This window comes from Tamandua tetradactyla, chromosome 12, assembly GCF_023851605.1.
Source record: "Tamandua tetradactyla isolate mTamTet1 chromosome 12, mTamTet1.pri, whole genome shotgun sequence".
Classification (NCBI taxonomy): domain Eukaryota; kingdom Metazoa; phylum Chordata; class Mammalia; order Pilosa; family Myrmecophagidae; genus Tamandua; species Tamandua tetradactyla.
The window spans coordinates 93,063,782-93,068,204 of record NC_135338.1 but is presented as its reverse complement, the minus strand read 5'-3'; positions in this window follow the sequence as shown (position 1 = coordinate 93,068,204).

The window sequence follows — 4,423 nt, the reverse complement described above, 5'->3', positions numbered from 1 at the left end:
GCTTTTGGTCAGTGTGGTAGTCATATTACTCATTATAAATTAGTAAACTGACATTCATTCTGAATTCATTCTGAATTACTCACTAGGGTCTGCAAATTGTGCTTGTGTGAGATTACCCCTGAGAAATGGAGACATTCTTTCTCTTTCTTCATACATAAATTCCTTGGCTGAGGGAAAGATCCTGAAACTTGATAAGTTTACTAAAGAAACATCATGGTTTGAGTTATCTTGATGCCTTGTTGATAAGCATGATTTTTCTTTAAAAAATATAGCATAGTCAGATGTCCAGAATTTGAAATTCACAGGGTCAACTTTGGGTAAAGAAAATGAACAATACCATTCTTAGGTTAAAAGTGTCATATTTGAAAGTATTAGCATTAATGGGTCCATTTTCTCAGGACCTGAAGAACAATGGGCACTAAAACTCAGACTTGTTAGTAATGAGTAATAAATGACTCTCATTTGCCAACAAGGGATTGTTGACAACTCTTTCTCAAAAGTGCTATGTTGAGAGAGAAGAATGATAACAAATGGTTTAAAAGTTTTTAAAACTCTTAAACTCAAGCCACAGACATTTATTAAGAACATGCTGGGTGCAATTTATCAGTTGTGTTCTTGGCTACAAGGCTGAAACCCAATTCTAACCTATAAGTAGAAAGGGGGATTGGAAAGAGTGGATGTGGAAATGGCCCCAGTGAAGGTTGAAGCCAGAATCTCTAATACTCTTAGGACTATCTTTTGCTCTCTCTTTGAGTTTTTTTTAAGTCAAACAAGCCCCATGAATACATTTGTATCAGAGCATCCTATAGAATACTGACTCAGAGACTATTCTAAAGAGCTCTAATTCATTGCCTTAACAGGGAAAGCTGTCTTAATTCAATATGGGAATGAGCTAGATGACATATCCACCTGCTAGAAGAATTCTGATAAGCCTTAGGTAAATTCTGAGTTTTTACTTCATTCTCTCAGGGTGGTTTTTCTCACAAGGCTGGAACTATGGCTACAGGCTGTTCTGAGTTTATATACTTGCATCCTTTCCTAAGAGGAAAGAGAACCTTGACAGAACCAACTCGAATAATCTAGAGGAAGAACTCTGGTTTGTCAACCTTGGTTCTCTTGCCCATCTTTGGACAATCACTCTAGTCTGAGATAACAGCTTGGTAATGCCAGGATCATATAATTGGGATGGGGGAGGGCATTTCTTCAAAGGCAGAAGGATGCAATTATCATAGAAAAAAAGAGTTAAGCAGTTGTGTGTGTGTGAGTGTGTGTGTGTGTATGTGTGTGTGTGTGTGTGTGTGTGAGAGAGAGAGAGACAAAAACAATAAATATCCCAAAGCAATAAAATTACAATAGAATATTATTGTTTTTATTGAGTGTTTTCTATTTGCAAGAAACTGTCCTAAAGGATTTTCATATACTGTTTTATATAATCCTTATAATATCTCTCTGATGTAAGTACTATAATTATTCCTATTTTACAGATTAGGAAATTGAGAAATACAGATGTTAAATGATTATTTCCAAGACTACACAGCTTGAAAGTAATAGGGTTGGGATTTAAACTTGTGTGTATCTGCACTCTTTTTTTTTTTTTTCACATGGGCAGGCACCAGGAATCGAACCTGGGTCCTCTGGCATGGCAGGTGAGTGTATCTGCACTCTTAACCATTACACTGCTGCATCTCAATTTGTGCTGTCGGATTACTGATGTTCCTTGGTGGTCTATTAAACAATCTGAATTTTAGTGGGAAAAGTGATGATGAAATTTTGTCTATATGTTTCACAGAATTTCATCATAAAAGCAATTATGATTTTCATAGAAATCCTGAATAATTGTTACATTCTTGTAGATCGCACGTACTCCACAAGGACTCCTGCTCATTTTGTCTCAGCTAACGTTCAGTTGCAGGGTATCTTTTGTTTTAATTCACACTTTCATATCATTTGTATATTATCTTGGTTAGTCAAATTATTGTATTATGTTATTGCACTATTCACAAAATAGGAATCAATGGCTCAGTGTTTTTTTTTAAGTATGATAAAATACATTCAGAAGAGTATATAGATGGATATCTATAAGTTTAGGATAAATAATAAAATGAATAGTGGTAGACCTAACACCAGACTTAAGAACTAGAACTTCACGAGGATTTTATGGACTCCCCCTTCTCCAATGGAACCCTTCTTCCATTTCCATCTGCCACAACCACCTCCCTGACTTTTGTGTTTTTCCTTCTTTCTTTTCATTATAGTTTTAGCACTTGTGTATCACTAAATGGTTTATTGTTTACTTTTGCTTACCTTTGCCTTCTTTATAAATGAAATAATATCTTTTGTATTTTTCTGACTTCCTTCTTTTGCTCAGTATATTTCTGAGATCCGTCCATGTTGTTAGCTATGCATCATTTATTTTCACTGCTGTGTATATTGGTACAATAAAATGAATTTATAACTAGCCTACAATTCATTTTCTATTCTATTGTGAGTGGACATTCTGTTGTTTCCAGTTGTTTTGCTTTTACAAATCGTGCTGCTTGAACATTCTTGTTCATGTTTCCTTGTGTACATGTATATGCAAGTTTCTTTAAGTTTCTAAGTGTGAGACTGCTGTGTCATAGTAGACAATTGTATTCAACTTTACTGGGCAATGCCAGGCTACCTCCAAGTGTTTGTACCAATCTTCATAGGTTTTGAGGGAAAAATTAAAGTAATAAATAAATGCTATAATTCATAATAATGTTGTAAACTTGAGAAGTAAGTTTAAAACATTTTATTTAGCAAATATTGCTTATTGCTTGTGATTTTTAGTGTAATTTTACTGAGATATATTCACATACTATATAAGTATCTAAAGTATACAATCAGTGGTTCACAGTATCATCATATAGTTGTGCACTCATCACATTAAATTTTTGAACATTTTCATTACTCCAAAAAATACATATAAGAATAAGAATAAAAATAAAAATGAAAAGGAACAACCCAAATATCCCATGCCCCTTATTCCCCATTATTTATTTATTTTTATCCTTTTTTTTTTACTCATCTGTCTATCCACTGGATAAACACCGTATCAGCCACAAGGTTTTCATGAACACACGGTCACACTGGAAAAGCTACATAGTTATACAATCATTTTCAAGAATCAAGGCTACTGGAATACAATTCAACAGTTTTAAGTATTTCCCTCTAGCTACTTCAATACAACAAAAACTGAAAAGGGATGTCTATATACTGCATAAGAATAACCTTCAGAATGACCTCTCGACTCTATTTGAAATCTCTTAGCCACTGAAGCTTTATTTTGTTTCATTTCTCTTTCCCCTCTTGGTTAAGAAGGCTTTATCAATTCCTCAATGCTCAGGCCAGGTTTATCCCCAGGAGTCATGTCTTACATTGCCAGGGAAATTTACACCCTGGGGAAGTCATGTCCCACAAAGAGGGGAGGGCAATGAGTTTAGTTACCTAGTTGGCTTCCAGGGAGAGGCCACATCTGAGCAACAAAAGAGATTTTCTGGGGGTGACTCTTAGGCCTAATTATAAGTATGCTTAGCTTCTCTTCTGCAGGAATAAGTTTTGTAAGGGCAAGATCAAGGTCTCGGCCTGTTAAGTTGGTCGTCCACAGTGCTTGTGAGAATATCAGGAATTCCCCATGTGGAAAAGTTTAATATTTCCACATTTTCCCCCAGTCCTTCAAGGAAACTTTGCAAATACTTTTTATTCTCTGCTCAGATTACTCTGGGATGTATCGGGGCATCACACTAACCTGTATAAAGCAACGAGATCTCATGCCCTATTCAAGGTTCCATGTAATTATGGTGTTCGATAAACTGATCATACAAGATAAATTAGATAGTGTGCTACAGAAAATATAAATTTTACAGTAGATCTCATGCCATATTCAAGGTTCCATGTAATTATGGTGTTCAATAAACTGATCATACAAGATAAATTAGATAGTGTGCTACAGAAAATATAAATTTTACAGTGAATAGGTTTGGAAGGTAAAAGTAATGGCTCTCTATAATTTAGGAGAATTGAGTTTGTTAGTTTATTGATTGTGCACAAGTAGCTGAGAAGGATGATTTTGTAAAGGAGGTAGAATAATGAATACCTGAAAACTGAATTTCAATGAACCATTGATCCGTTTGTTTCTAGTCTGGTGCACAGTCTGTTAAGAAATCTTTGCATTGCTACATAAAACCATTCACATTTTTGTATCATCTGCAAGCAAAGCACCGTGATTCCTTGTAAATCAAGTAAGCCACCCAGCAAAGTCCAAGAACAAAAATGCAAAGTGCTTTTTTTAATAAAAAAATTTTTTTAAATGAAATTGATGAATTTTGTCTCTGAAGGTGTCAAAGAGACCCAAACCATAGAGGAATCATTTGGAGAAGCATTCATCAAATGAACAAAAGGG